Source organism: Theropithecus gelada, chromosome 7a (assembly GCF_003255815.1).
Source record: "Theropithecus gelada isolate Dixy chromosome 7a, Tgel_1.0, whole genome shotgun sequence".
NCBI classification, from domain to species: Eukaryota; Metazoa; Chordata; class Mammalia; order Primates; family Cercopithecidae; genus Theropithecus; species Theropithecus gelada.
The window spans coordinates 55,612,375-55,628,206 of NC_037674.1; the positions used below are offsets into that span (position 1 = coordinate 55,612,375).

The following is a 15,832-nucleotide window of genomic DNA, read 5'->3' on the forward strand; positions in this document are numbered from 1 at the left end:
GTCTCTTCATATTCCATAAAATATTACAGAAAAGTTTGTGTTTCAATAAAAAGACTATCATTTTAGAACAGGCAGCTAATAGCAACTGTGCAGTTAATGAGTTTTATGAATAAATTTTAAAAGAGACTACTGCCTGTCCTTAAATTCCTTTTTCTTTTTATAAAAAAAGAACTATTAAAAATGATTGACAAATTTTGAGCTAAAAAATTGCTAAAACATTCTCTATATTTAATTTCAATTTTATAATAGATTACAGGAAGATACTTATGAAATAAATACATTTGTTTCAGTACATGTCTTTAAATGATAGAATTACAAGTATATAAACAACTATACAATAAAATGTTTCCAAACGCTGCCTGCAAGAAATCAGGCAAATTTTACCATAAGCAATAAACCATTCCAAGCCTTCCAGATAGCCTCCATAGCCGCACCAGCGTGGCAATAAGCTTTAACCAAGCAAAAACAAAGAAACAAAAGCACTTTGCAATTTGTTGCTGCAAAATAGGGAGAGAAAAGTGTATAAACTTGATGGAATCACAACAGTCAATATAATTTAAGGGACAATAAAGTCAATAAGGTTGATGGTGTTTATTGTTTAGAAAGCTGAATTCTGCTGTTTTGCTTGGGGCTGTATAGAAAGTCGAATTCTGCTGTTTGCTTGGACATGGTACCACTGAACAAACTCCACAGAGTCTCACCATCTGCCAGCGGGGGCGCCGCCCAAACTCACGCAAATAAACGGCATCAGGTGATCACCATCCACAACAGGAGGGCGTTTCATTTTCATGAATGTGGATGAAATACAATTGCTTCAGCAACTCAACAAAAACTGTTCAGCGGCAAAAATGAACTCTGCACTTGAAGAAAAATAGAAAATGAAAACACAAAATCCTAAACAGTAAATAAACACTCTGCATCTGTACACTGGTATCAAAACACACATCCACAGCACGTCCTAATCCTACGGGAAACAATCCTTGCTTATCAGAGGTGCATATCTAAATTCAATAGCTTACCAATATCTCCTTGGGAGTAGGCCAAAAGGAAACAGAAAACCCACAATAAAAAAAAAAATTCTTTCCCGTAAACGTTTTCCTGAAGCTGAAATTGAAGTGGGGAGAACGTCAGTCGTCCTCCTCATTCTCGTTGAAGACATTATCCTCCTCGTCGTCCTCCCCGACTTAAGACACCAGGGTCTCCACCCTGGAGCGGCTGTACTAAGACCCATCGGGGCTTGTGGCCAGCGTCCCAGCTGCACCGTTGGTCAGGTCACTGGCAGAGAACCTCGTGCCGTTAGACGTGGAACCTGCCGTCGTGATGAACACGCCTCCAACGTTCCCTGAGCCATTTCTGTCACGTACGGCTCCAGAGCCTTTCGGACCAGACTTCTGGCCATTTTAAGGTCTTCAGCAGAGCAGCTCCCAGACTCCAGCCCGCAGGCCATGCCCATCTGCTTCAGCGCTTCTGTGTCATCGTGAATTTCAAATGTGTTGTCAAAATTAAACAGACACTCGAAATTGTCATTGTAGATGCTGCAGTCGATGACGGTCTTCTTGCTGGTGTTGATGATGATGAAGGGCAGGTGGATGACCAAGTTGGGCGGCAGCGGCTGGCTGGCCTGCTGCTCTGAGTGCCGGTTTCTCTGCACCAGGTTCTTGAAGGCAATTTGCTGTAGAATAAGTTTTGAAGTTGAGACTGTTTCTGTTTTATTCTTTCAAGTCTCCTCTGTCTTTCCACCTCTAAGTTCTGACATTCCTGAGCCGAGTTGGTGGGCAGACCAATCCACTTGATCTCCTTTTTCTCCTTGGAGATGATGTTCATGGCCATCAGCACGTTTACGGCATCGTAGACGCGCCGTCTTATGCTGTTCTGGTCATAACCTGACTCGTTTGGTAAGATGTGGTTGCCGGCAGCACTGAACTCCGAGACCAGCTCGTCCCCCACTTCGTTGTAGGAAGTGGTCCCGTTCCTCTGAACCTTCTCGCAGACCTTCATGGAGAAGTGCCGCAGGCCCTTGGCCATTCTTCTCTCCTTTTCTGTTGCGCTTCCCGGCAGCCCAAGGTGAGGAGTCGGAAGGCTGGCTCTGAGAGGCAAAGTGAGTGCTGGGGATGTGTGGGCTTCCTACCACCAGGGCGTTTGACGCTGCTGGTCTCTGAGGCGTAGCAATTACCACTTGCTGGGCAATGTTGACATTGGACTGTCCAAAGGTTTTTGCCAAGAGCTGCTTCCCGAGCGGGTTGACGGTGGAGGGGTGAACGGCCACGAGGGACACCACGACTTTTCCGGGACTAAGGTTTTGGTCTGTGAAGACCGTGAGTTCTCCGTTGGCTTCAATAAGACCGGCATCTTTTGCCATGTTACCAGATCCGGGAAATCAATTCTACAAATGTTCACCTTCCCAGCGAAGAAAAATGATTTTTCTGGCTACCCGGTCTGGCCGCGCCGGCGGGTGCGTGGAAAGCGCACGGTGAGGGGCGCTGGGCAGCGCTGGGAGGGGCGGGGTGGCGCGGGGAGGCGCGGGCGGGGGCCAGGCCGGGCAGTCCCAGCCCTGGTGGGGTCCCAGCCCTGGGCTGAGTGGCGCCAAAAGCAGGTTTTAACTGAAAACCTCCAGAATTAATTTTTTAAGTGTAGAAAATTAACCAGATACAAGATGTACACATAAATAAAATAATAATTTCCTTGCACATTACTAAAATACAAAGAAATCTAATCTAAATTATAGCAAAGTGTACAAATTATTATACTAAACATATATCCTCATGTGAGTGGCTTTATAAACAAAGCATCAAACTTTGGGACAAATTACAAGAAATTTGAATAAAAGTAAAATATAATTCATTCCTGGATGGTGCTATTCATGTTACTGTGGGATATGATGAGGTTTCTCTTCAAATAATCTGATCTATATTTTATTCTTTAATTCATAGTACCCCCTCCCTTTTTCTCCTTTTTCCCTTTTTGCCTTTGTTAGATGCCCAGGCACGCCACAGTACCAGGCATTATCAGTACCAGCTGACATCCTTTCCTTATTTGAGAAGAGGACTAACTTTCTACCTCATTACAGACACCCCTTCCCCTTCCTCTCCATTTTCTTTTATGTGCCCACCTTACCTAAAAAAAATCAAATGTTTAGCCAACCGAGATTAGTTTAGATTGTACCACCCGACCCCGACCAATGGGGAATGTACACAGGAGCAGGACTTGTGTCAGGAATAAAGGCTCTCGTGCCCCTTTGTTCAGGTGTGCTCTCATGGCGACTGGCCAAGGAGGCACCCCTCTGCACAGAAGTAAAATTGCTTTGCTAAGAATCCTTTGTCCAAGATCAATTTCCTTAGGATTTTGAGTGTTACTCCTAACATTATATTATAAACATATTGGTTTACCTAAATAAATATATAGATTGAATACAAGGTCAAAAATAATTTCTCTGGATATTTTCTTGGAACTGGAAAAAAAATCCCTAATAGTCAAAAGAAAGAATAAATAAGATAGACTACAAAAAAATTCTGGGATGTGCTAGTTCTGCCAGATATTTAAATGTATTGAAAATCAACAATAATAAAGAGCAACGTATCGGCACAAAGGAAAATAAATATTATAATCCCTGTGTGTGTATATGTGGGAATTTTATGTATAACAAACAAAAGAGCTATCAAAAAAAAAAACACTCAGAAAAGGGAAGAATTAGTCAATATAATGTTTGCAAAATCAAAGTAATTTAGAAAAAGAAGGAAGACCTATAACTCATAAAAATCTAACATGTAAATAAATTTCAGCCAGATTTGGGATTTAAAAAAAATTGACCACAGAAAGTTAAAATGAAACAAAAATGAATATTTAAAAAGTGATAGAAGTAATCACAAAAGATAGGTAATTGATAATATTAAAAGAACAGAAACATCTCTATGTTCTCCACAATTTTTGTTTAAAAAGCAAAAAAAAAAAAAAAACAGGGAAAACATTCTGGAAGTATCCTTATCAGCCACATTGCAGCAAAGTGACATTCTGTTTCCCTTTCTCCCTCCTACTCTCTCTCTTTCCCCCTGTACTGTGTTAGGAAGTGGGACATACATAACTCACCTCCATGCCTTCCTCACCTCTGAATGTGCTAGACCCACAGTACATGCGGAACTGCTGAACTGAATCATTAATTACATTAGTGGCAGAAGGAAAATGGCTATTTACAAAAGATGGAATCCAACTAGAAAACTGACATATGGAAAAAGATTTCAGCTCCCCAGTGATCAAAGAACCCCAAATTAAAACAACCAGGCATTTCTATTTTTCACCTATGTCATTAACAAAAAGCCAAACAAGATCACAACCCCATGGCCTTAAGCAACAGGACAGCCAGGTTGTGGCCGCTCCTGCCCCTCACTGGAGTGGGAAGCTGCTTAAGATTTACCGCGATGGTTTCAGCATTTCTATTTCTTTGATTTGCTTATAAAAAAACGCAGTAAAACCCAAGTGTAAGCAACTTGGCGGCCAGAGACCGTGAATGCCCGGTCTTTCTCTAGCAGCAGTTACTGAAAAATCTCCAAGGGCGGTTTTAATTTCCTCTCCTTGTTCATCTGGGGTCTGGTTTCCCAGGCAGCCAAGGTACTGGGGGAACACAGAGAAACCCATCTATCAATTTTGTGGCTGCCATAGCATGGCGATTTTGAATCTTGCAATAAAACAAGATTAATGGGCTTGACTTCAGTGGGTCTGACATTTCAGCGACAAGGGCTGTATTCGCCAGGTTTCTGCACCTCTCTCCTCTTTGTTTCTCAGCCATTTTGTAATCTCAAGCCAGGTCCCTTATGTTCCCTGGGGCTCCTGAGAGAATCATGTAAAAGGGACATGTAGCATGAGCTAGGAAAAGACAAATCACCCTGATCTCCTCTCTTCAAAGACCAGTGGGAATTTCAGTGGGAAATGGGCTCTCACAGCCATGGTGTTGGGATAAAGCATTAGTCATTTAATGGTGTTGGTAATCACTTTATCCATCAACATGCACTTACCGTGCGCCCAGCACTGTACAGCCACCTGGGAGCAGGGAGAAGCGAGACACAGGCGTGGTCACAGCACAAGGGAAGCCAGGTGAGTCAGAGCGAGTCAGATGCTGGGGACAGGACTCTCGGAGAAAGTAGGACTTGAGCAGGACTTCAGAAGAAGGGACATTTCTTCAGGGAGGTAAACAACATGGGGAGATGTTCCCAACTGGAGGACGAGAGGCGGCATGCAGAGATGGGTGTGGGAATGCCATGTTATTTCAGGTCACCATGCCTTCCTGCCTGCTGGTTCCTCACCTAAGACTCCAGCTCAGACCCAGCTCAAGATCCATTCCTGGGCTCCCTTCTTCTTCAGAGCCTTCCCTCCCCCTGCCCCAGAGAGAAGCAACTGCCCCTTCTCTATGCCTCCTCTGCCCCCGACTTATGTTCCCACTGTTATGCTCTACACTGACTTATTACTATTATTTCATTGTTTGGAGTTTTTATTAAATTACTATTTACACTGCCTTATCACTATTATATTTATATGTCTGTCTCCTGTGATAGATATTGCGCTTCTTACAAGTAGCAGCACAGTGTCTGAAACACAGTAGGTACTCTGAAAATATTTCTTGTACTTAATCAAGTTAATGAAAACTAATTGGTATACAAGTGAAGAGGAACTTGGACAGTGCTGACGGAGAAGGGGAGGAGAGCAGAGCATGAGTAATAGCAGCTAACAGCTCACCTGTGTATGTAGCATTCACGACTGGCCAGGTATTTAAGCACTTTGCATGTATTCATTAATTTCATCTTCACAACACAGCTATGAGAAAGGTGCTGTTAATATCCCCATTTCACAGATGAGAGTGTGTAGGTGGGGAGGTAAAGGAACTCATCTGAGCTCTCTTAGCCAGCTAGGGAGCAGGCGGGGGTGGAGCTGGGCCCTGGAGGCAGTGGGCTGGCTGCGGAGGAGCTCGCTTTAACCATGATACCTGATGCCTTGCTGCCCCTTGTCACTACAGGTCACGTGGGCTTAGAATCCTAAAGTCTGAGAGGGAAATCTTGCCCTATTCCCTGTTCAGTATAAGAATGGCCATAACTAAATTTAACAAATGGCTGTATATTTTCTGTTTGTTTAAATTCAAGGTTTATTAGTTCACAAGGCAACCTATGGTTTAAAGTATAACAGAAGAAAACTTAGTTTACAAAAACAAACAAACAAAACAATGGGCTCGGAGCAGTGGCTCATACCTGTAATCCCAGCACTTTGAGAGGCCAAGGCGGGTGGGTCACCTGAGGTCAGGAGTTCAAGACCAGCCTGGCCAACATGATGAAACCCCCGTCTCTACTAAAAATACAAAAATTAGCTGGGCATGGTGGTGGCCACCTGTAATCCCAGCTACTCAGGAGGCTGAGGCAGGAGAATCGCTTGAACCCAGGAGGTGGAAGTTGCAGTGAGCTGAGATGGCATTATTGCACTCTAGCCTGGGTGACAAGGGCAAAACGTGAGAGAGAGAGAGAGGAAATGCATGATTTTTATCACTTTGGGATTAATAATAATAATAAGACTGTGTTCAGCACTTGCCGTACATGATCTTATTTAGTCCTTCCAGCAACCCTTTGAGACAGGTACTACTATTATCATCTCCATTAAGAAATAAGAAGACTGAGGGTTTGTTACACTAGCAACAACAACAACATAAACTTCCAAGAGCTAGAGAATCATGAAAATTTTTAAAAGAGATGCTGAGATGCTAAAGTTAAGGTTGTGCAAAGATATATCTGAAAAACATGAAGAAAAACAGGCGTTGCAATATCAATATCAGCAAAAGTAGACTTCATGGGTAAAACAAAGAGGAAATTGTCATTTTTTGTTGTGAAGTCTAATTTATAAAGGCATGAATATTTAATAAATTGCATTGTTAACAAATAAGATTGCATCAAAATATGTTTTTAAATAGAAAGAAATGAAAGGCATAGCAATGAGAGAGGTCAATACACTTCTTTAAAGCTTCAAAAATGAGGAAGGTATACAATAATAATATAAAAGCCTTAAATAATAAAGTTAGTAAGACAGACTTAACACATTGACATTACAATCTGGGCCCTATAAACCTTACACTTTGTTCTAGTGCCAATTTATGGCCTATATTGGATGACAAAGAAAATTTTAGTTAAAAAATCTCTCCAAAATAGAAACTACATGGACTCATTTTCTAAGTCAAATGAAATTTGTATTTTAAAAATCCAATCACTTGAAAATATGAAAAACAAACAGTATCCTAAATAATTCTAGGGTAAAAGAAAAATTGAAAGAGTAATTATTAAATGGTTACAAAAATGAAAATGAGGAGGCTACATATCAATACCTCTGCAGTAATCAAAAACTGATTTATTGCATTAAGTGTATTTATTACCAAATAAAAAAATAAATATAAATTAAGTAAATGACATATATTACAGACAAAAAATGAAGGAAAAGAGGAGGAAAAATAATGATATAAACAAAAATTAATGATTAGTAAAAAAAAATGTAAAACTGATAAGTTCATCCAGAGGCTGCTTTTTTCATTAAACCCATAAACTATGCAAAACTTCAGGAAAAGCAAATGACTATTCAAACTTAGGAGTAAGAATAGATCTCTAGCTATAGATGAGGAAGAAAATAAAGAATAACACTTTAAACTCTATCCTAATAGATTTGAAAATCTGTATTAAAAATCCTTTAAGATTGTATATGCCATGGACACCCAACTCCTGCTACTGCAGGAGAAGAGATAAGCTCTGCCAGATATTACAAGATATTATCATGCTATAGTAAATAAAAATGTATGGTACTGAGGCATGAATCCACAGACAGGTCAAAGGAAATGAATGTAGAGTACATAAATTGACACAAATTTATTCAAAAATTTAGCATATAATAAAAGCAGTGTTTAGAAGAAGTGGAGAAAAGAGATTATTTGCCAAGCAGATGAAATATAAATATATATATGTATAATTATTAAACACCACAAAAATGAGAGTTTAAAAATAATTTCACAAAGCAGATATCTTTCTAACTGTAACACAAAACCTAAAACTTATCAAAGGAAAATATGGGATCAATGTAATAACTTAGATATAAAAAGTTTTCTGCATGACAAGAACATTAAAAAAGACAAGCAATAAACTATGAAGAAATATTTTAAATTTATATCACAACTGGGTAAATTCACCAATATAGGTAAAGAACTATACAAATCAGTAAGAAGTGGAATGCTTTAATAGGAAAATGGACAAAGTATATGAAGACGTATTTCCCCAAAACAGAAAAAGAAATGGATTTTCTTCATACGAAAAAAAAGTCAACCTTTTTTATAACAAGAACAGTGTAATTAGAACTTATGCTGAGTTTTAAAAATTTATATATCAGGTTCATAAGCATCAAAAAGTTTGATGAAATTCAACTTTGGAAAAACTGTAGAGAAAGAGATACTCTTAAACACTTCTGATAAGAACAGATACTACACTTGATCTTAGCCAAAAGGCCAAGAAGTGATACTCTTAAACACTTCTGTAGAGGGTGTAACTTGATATCACCTCTATAAAAGGTAATCTGATCATATCTATCAAACTTTAACTTAATTATTTCACTTCTAGATTATATATTCTACAGATAAACCCATGTATTATAAATATATTCATTGCAGCAGTGTTGTGATAGAAAATATTAGAAACAGTTTAAATGTTCGATATTTGATGGTTAAATATAGTCCAAACATAGGATGGAAAAGTATATAGTCATTATAAATAATGAAGTAGCTCTATAAAAATTTATATAAAGTGATCTGCCAGATATTCATTAAGTGGAAAAGCTAGATGTAAACAAATTTATATAAATTACCATATGTATAAATATACAGACTCTTACATATACATGTATATTCTTACAATCTGTATATGCATGCAATATCTCAGGCAGGATACACAAGATTCTGATATTAAGTACAAGCATACCTCGTTTTGTTGCATTTTATTGTGCTTCTCAAATACCACATCTTTACAAATTGAAGGTTTGTGTCAACCCTGTGTGAAGCAAGTCTGTCAGCGTTATTTTTCCAACAGCATGTGCTCACTCGTGTCTCTGTGTCATATTTTGGTAATTCTCATAATATTTCAAACTTTTTTATTATTATTATATCTGTTATGGTGACCTGTAATCTTTTAAATGTTACTATTATAATTGTTTTGGAGCACCACAAGCCATGCCCATGTAATAAAACAAACTTAATCAATAAATGTTGTGTGTGTTCTGACAGCTCCACCAACAACCTGTTTGTTCTCTGTCCTTTTCCCTTTCCCGGGACCTCACTGTTCTCTAAGACATGACAAACTTGAAATTAGTCCACTTAATAGCCCTAAAGTGGCCTCTAAGTGTTCAAGTAAAAAGGAAGAGTTGCACATCTCCCACACTAAATCAAAAGCTAGAAATGATTAAGCTTAGTGAAGAAGGCATGTTAAAAGCCAAGACAGACCATAAACTACACCTCTTGTGTCTAATAGTTAATCAAATTGTGAATGCAAAGGAAAAGGTTTTAAAGGAAATTAAAAGTGCTACTCCAGTGAACACTCACAATAAGAAAGTGAAACAGCCTTATTGCTGCTATGGAGAAACTTCTAATAGTTTAGCTAGATAAAACTAGCCACAATATTCCCTCAAGTCAAAGCCTAATCCAGAGTAAAGCACTAACTCTCTTCAATTCTGTGGAGGCTGAGATAGGTAAGGAAACTGCAGAAGAAAAGTTGGAAGTTACCAGAGGTTAACCTGTGAGGTTTAAGGAAAGAAGCTGTTTCATAAAAGTACAAGGTGAAACAGCAAGTGCTGATGTAGAAGCTACAGAAAGTTATCTAGAAAATCTAGCCAATATCATTGATGAAGGTGGCTACACTAAACAGCAAATTTTCAATGTAGATTAAATAGCCTTATATTGGAAGAAGATGCCATCTAGGATGACATTCATAGCTAGAAGGAGAACTCAATGCCTAGTTTTAAAGCTTCAAAGGACAGGCTGCCTTTCTTGTTAGGAGTATGCAGCTGGTGACTGTAAGTTGAAGCCAATGCTCATTTACCATCCTGAAAATCCCAGGGCCCTTTAGAATCAGGCTGAACCTGCTCTGTCTGTGCTCTGTAAATGGAAGAACAAAGCCTGGCTGACAGCACAGCTGTTTACAGCATGGTTGACTGAATATTTTTAGCCCACTGTTGAGACCTACTGCCTACAAAAAAAGATTTCTTTCAAAATATTACTGCTCATTGACAAAGCACCTGGTCACCCAAGAGCTCTGATGGAGATGTGCAAGGAGAGCAATGTTGTTTTCATGTCTGCTAACATGATATCCATTCTACAATCCATGGGTCAATGAGTAATTTCTACTTTCAAGTCTTATTATTTAAGAAACATATTTTGTAAGGCTATATAGCTGCCATAGATAGATTAATTAATGCTATAAATGTCATTAAGAACATTCATAATTCAAGGGAGGAGACCAAAATATCAACATTAACAGAAGTTTTGAAAAAGTTTATTCCAGCCCTCATGAATGACTTTGAAGGGTTCAAGACTTCAGTGGTGGTAATAACTGCACATGTGGTAGAAATAGCAAGAAAACTAGAATTAAAAGTGGAGCCCAAAGATGTGACTGAATTGCTACATTCTCATGATACAACTTAAATGAATGAGGAGTTTCTTCTTATGAATAAATGAATGAGCAAAGAAAGTGGTTTGTTGAGATGGAACCTATTCTTGGTGAAGATGCTGTGAACATTGCTGAAATCACAGCAAAGGATTTAGTTGATAAAGCTGCAGCAGGGGTTGAGAGGAATGAGTCTAATTTTGAAAGTTCTACTTTGGGTAAAATGCTGTCAAACAGCATTGCGTGCTACAGAGAGCTTTTTCATAAAGGAAGAGCCAATTGATGTAACAAACATTCATGTTATCTCTTTTTTTTTTTTTTTTTTTTTAAGACGGAGTCTCACTCTTGTTGCCCAGGCTGGAGTGAAATGGTGCAATCTTGGCTCACTGCAACCTCTGCCTCCATGGTTCAAACTTCCCAAGTAGCTCAGATTAGAGGCGCCAACCACCGTGCCCGGCTAATTTTTGTGTTTTTAGTAGAGACAGGGTTTCACCATGCTGGCCAGTTGGTCTCGAACTCTCAACCTCAGGCAATCCACCTGCCTCGGCCTCCCAAAGTGCTGGGATTACGGCGTAAGCCACCGCGCTTGGCCAGTGTTATCTTATTTTAAGAAATTGTCACAGACACCCCAAACTTCAGCAACCACCAACCTGATCAGTCAGTAGCCATCAATGTCAAGGCAAAACCCTCTGCCAACAAAAGAGATTATGACTTGCCAAAGGCTCAGATGATCATTAGCATATTTTAGTAATAAAGTATTTCTTAATTAATGTGTGTACATTTTTTAGATATAATGTTATTGCACACTTGATAGACTACAGTATAGTGTAAACATAACTTTTACATGCACTAGGAAACTACAAAATTCATGTGACTTCCTTTATGATGACATTCACTTTATTGCAGTGTTGGGAAGCAAATCTGTAATATCTCTGAGGTGTGCCTGTAGCAGCCTCTGGAGAGGGACAGTGGGTGATGGGGCCAGGGGATGGAGACAGCCTTTTGTTTCACTATGAAGCCTTTTGAACGTTTTGCATTTTGTACATGTTTATATTGCCCATTTAAAAGCAAATGGAAAATTTTTGAAAAATATGCCAGAAAATATTCTTACTAAAACAGCTACAAAACGATTACCAAGAAAAAACTAACATCCTAAATAGCAAGTAAATTGGGCAAAAGACAAGACCAAAGAATTCACCAAAGAAGTATGGTCAATCAGTTCAGTCTCAAAAAGAAACAGTTAAAAAAAATGCAATGTTTCTCAACTGAACATGCACAATGGGCCAGTGATTTGCCTACATTCTCTATAACAGATACGTGAAAGGGAGAGGGTATAGGAGAAAGGGAAAAGAGGAAGGAGGGATGGAAGGAGGGAGAGGGAGAAGTGGGGAGAAGGGAGGATGCCTAATCTCTAGGTCCCTGGGTGGGGCAGAGGGGAAGGTGCAGCCTACAGGAAACTGTGACACTTCTTCCAGAGCAGGAAACTGGAGCCCAGGCTACACGTTCACTTTAAAAACCTGTCCAAGGCTTATTATCCCTTATAGTATTTATAATCACAGCCCCACGCAAATGTATGTGGATTTCCCTCCCTCCTCCCTATTGCAAAGTAAAAGCCTTAATAAGTCACAGAACAGGGCACCTCAGGAAGACACTGGGAACGAGATCAACTGCCTCCTTCAAAAGTTAACCATTCCTAGAACAGTAATGACGACAATACCAGCAATTGCAAGCTATTGTTGCCCTACTTTTAATATCTCACCTCATTTAATCCCCCCAGTAGCCCTATGATTTAGGATTTATCTCCACTTCATAGATGAAGACATGGTGGTTTAGAGCAGTTACATAACTTGCCAAACATACCATGGGCCAAAGGTGGGATGGCAAGGATTTAAAACCAAACTGCACTGCCCTCTTAGATGATGTCTAGATAGAGACTGTTTTCTCTCTACCCTGCAAAACCACACATAGTATAGAAGAGATGGCCAACTTCACAGTCAGGGATGGCCAGGTCCCCCAATACCCACATCCTAATCCATATGGATCAGAGCCAGAGTGAGGAGATGGGATGAGAACTGGTCACTTGCTGACATTAGCACAGAGAGAAATGATTAAGAAATCAAAGAGATTAGTTTCCATGGAAACCATCCACCTAAAGGGATATCAGTGTGTTCCTCGACGGATGGAGGAGCTTCTGAAATCTTAATAATGGGCCTGAAGGAAGATAAGCTGTCAGGCTGGAAATAGTAAGATCTCACTGTTCAATCTTTGTTGAAATACCTATTGGGCCAAGCAAAGGAGCTATATTGTAGTCAACAAAACTTCTGTTGACTAATAAGGAATTTTAGAAAAGTAAAGTTGGATGAGTCACTAGTACTTGTTCATATCTATCCAGGAAGAGGGCTTGTCTGAAAGCACCCCAGACACCAAATGTCAACTCTTTTTAGTTCTCATTCCACTTGCCCCTTTGTGCTCCTGGGTACAGGCGATCACACTTGTCCTCTTGTCCCCCTTCCCTCCCTCTCTGCATCAATCCTTCCTTAGACTCCTAGCCAAGATTCTCTTCTTCTTGAACAACCCAATTGTTTGTCTGCCGTCCACCTTCTCTGTACATTTCCTTAAGTGACCAGGACTTCCAGTAGCCCGTACTGACAAGCCCCCAGGTAGTGTCTCCAATCCTCACCCATCTCCACCTGGATGTCCCACAAGCACCTGTACCCTTGTCCCAACTGAAACCACCCTCTCCTCCTATGCTTCTTCCTCCTCTCTCACTGCCTAGCTTGGCCTAGTGAGACCATCATGCATCCAAATACCCTAAGAATATACTCAACCATTCCTTTTTTCTTCCCCTCCAGAATTCAACCAGTAATCACTTTCCTCCAATTCTACTTCTTCAGTTATCTCACCAATCTATTGTCTCTTTTCCATCTTCATAATGCAACCTTGGAGTAGGTCCTCCTCTTCTCACACATTGCCATATCAAAAGGGCCCTGAATGAGACTTTTCACAATTTATCTAATCCATGTTCTGTGCTATCATCACTGCTAGCTTTCCAAAAATCCAGTCATGCTTTCACGGTTTAAAAGCCTCCATTGTTCCCTCAGCATCCAGGCTATCACTTTACAATCTGACCCTGTATTATCTTATTCCTGTCCTGTACCCCTTTCCCTCCTCTACCTCAACGTCCCTTGTCATTCACTGAACACAGTATCAAGCGTCTGGCCTCCTGGCTGGGACCCTCGTGCCCCTTCTCCACTCAGGGAAGGCCCACTAATCCTCCCATGCTCCTGGATGGGAAGCCTTCACTGACTTCCCAGAGCATTCACCTCCCCTCTGCTGTGTGTTCACCAGCACTAAGGAGATGAGGAATAAAAATAACAGTAGCCAACACTTATTGAGTGCTATGAGCTATGCACTGTGCTGTCGCTAACCTGATGGACGTTGTCTCAGTGAGACCTCACTGTAGCCCTCTCAGCCCACCTGCTTTACAAGTGAAGGCACAACTGCTAACACCTGTGCTCTGTATTCTCTGTTGACTTATCTGGCTCCCCATTAGATTGTACGCAAACTTCCAGGGATCTGCATATTTCCAGAGCCGGCAAGGACCAGGCACATGATAAAAAGGCTCATTAATTTCTGAACGGAGAGAGGAGGGAAGGAAGAAAGAAAGGAAGAAGGGACGGAGGGATGAAAGAAGGAAGGACAAACAATTTCACAAGAAGATCCTGCTCTCTTTGCTCTTTGCCCTAACTTTGCACTCACTAAGCATCCTTCTGATTTGTAATTTACCTTCTGAACACACCTACCCCCATCACTGGTCCTGGACCTCCAATAACAAACCAATAAAGCATAGTTGGTCTATACTTGACTTCCCATGGGTTAACATGACTTGTTTTCTCAGGATCTGACTCCTCTGGGTGACCAAAGGCAAAGTTAAGAAAATCCAAGCTGGCTTCAAATCCACACCTGTGCAGCCCCCAGGAAGGTGTAAAATTACCTTGCCCCACTCCAGCATCCCTCAAGCTACACCTGAACACTTTGTCTGCCTCTCAAGCCACCTTAAGTACTATAGGAGAGTAATGCATAAAGATTTGACTTTCCCGTTGTTTCAACTTGGGGCCCAAAGTTGATCTCCTGCTGGGATCTGTATACATCTTGTCAGCTGCATGCAAGGCCGGCTGGCTCACCAAGCTTAGTCTTTCTTGCATCAAAGCAACAAAGAAGCTGGCTTCTGATGAACAAATAAATGACTGGTTGGGAAAAAGTTTCCAGACTCCCATCCAACAATATGTGGACTGGAGACAGTCCTGTTTAGATGGCAATACCCACAGTATTGACTTTCTGAGAGAAAATATCAGAGTGAGGTAAAGGGTTCAAGGAAATCAATCTCGGCGAGCTTGGCTGCACAGAACTGGTTTTTGTAGTGTGATGTGGCTGAGAAAGCTCAGCTACTTCCTAATGCATGTGAGTCTGCGCCTCGTTTTTCATTAAAGCTGTCACTTGACAAATGCAGGCTTCACCACTACCAGCCCTGGGGGCAGCTGGCTGGGAGGAGGCCTGTCTGAAAACAGCCATTTGGGAATCCAAGGAAAATCAAAGGGCTCCAAGGCTCCAGAAGATGCCTGGGCATTGTGCAGCTGGGGGTAGGGGGTATGGGGTCAGGCCCAGCTGCTGACCTACATCAGGGGAGCCTGAAATCTGGGGCCCATGCCTGACCAAGAACATAGGGTGTAAGTTCTATTCCAGTCCTGCCTTTAGCGGATGTGATTGTTTTTCTCTAACTAAGTGAAAGGAACAGAAAGGGAATCAGCACTTATTAAGCACTTACTGTGTGCCAGCCCCTGGACTGCATATTCTACATACATCATCTCATTTGATCCTTACCTCAGCACTGTGATCAGGACATCCCCACTTTTTGGATGAGGAAACTGAGGCTCAGATAAGGTAAAAGCTTTGCCCAAAGCCACACAGCTAGGAAAAGATGTTGCTGGGATTTGAAGTCAGGTTCCTTTGGCTCCAAAGTTTGTTTGCTGTGCTTCTGGATAACTTTGGCCAGAAAAATGGCAAACAGTCTTAGAAGAGGGTATCTCAGATCTCTAGATTCTTCAAGCTCAGAGTAGACCCTGTCATAGAATGTAACTCTTCAGTGGAAGGCGATTCTGGAGATGCCCTTTATTCCA

At 40.8% G+C, this 15,832-nt stretch overlaps 2 pseudogenes across 1 annotated transcript; both read right to left on the reverse strand.

The window, feature by feature from the left end:
• Nucleotides 1-1,127: 1,127 nt before the first annotated feature.
• LOC112627843 lies at nt 1,128-2,579 on the reverse strand (annotated as a pseudogene). Its single transcript, XR_003120233.1, has one exon. The product of XR_003120233.1 is annotated as a transcription factor Dp-1 pseudogene (transcript).
• Nucleotides 2,580-8,389: 5,810 nt separating this feature from the next.
• LOC112628170 lies at nt 8,390-8,521 on the reverse strand (annotated as a pseudogene).
• Between the last annotated feature and the right edge of the window lie 7,311 nt (nt 8,522-15,832).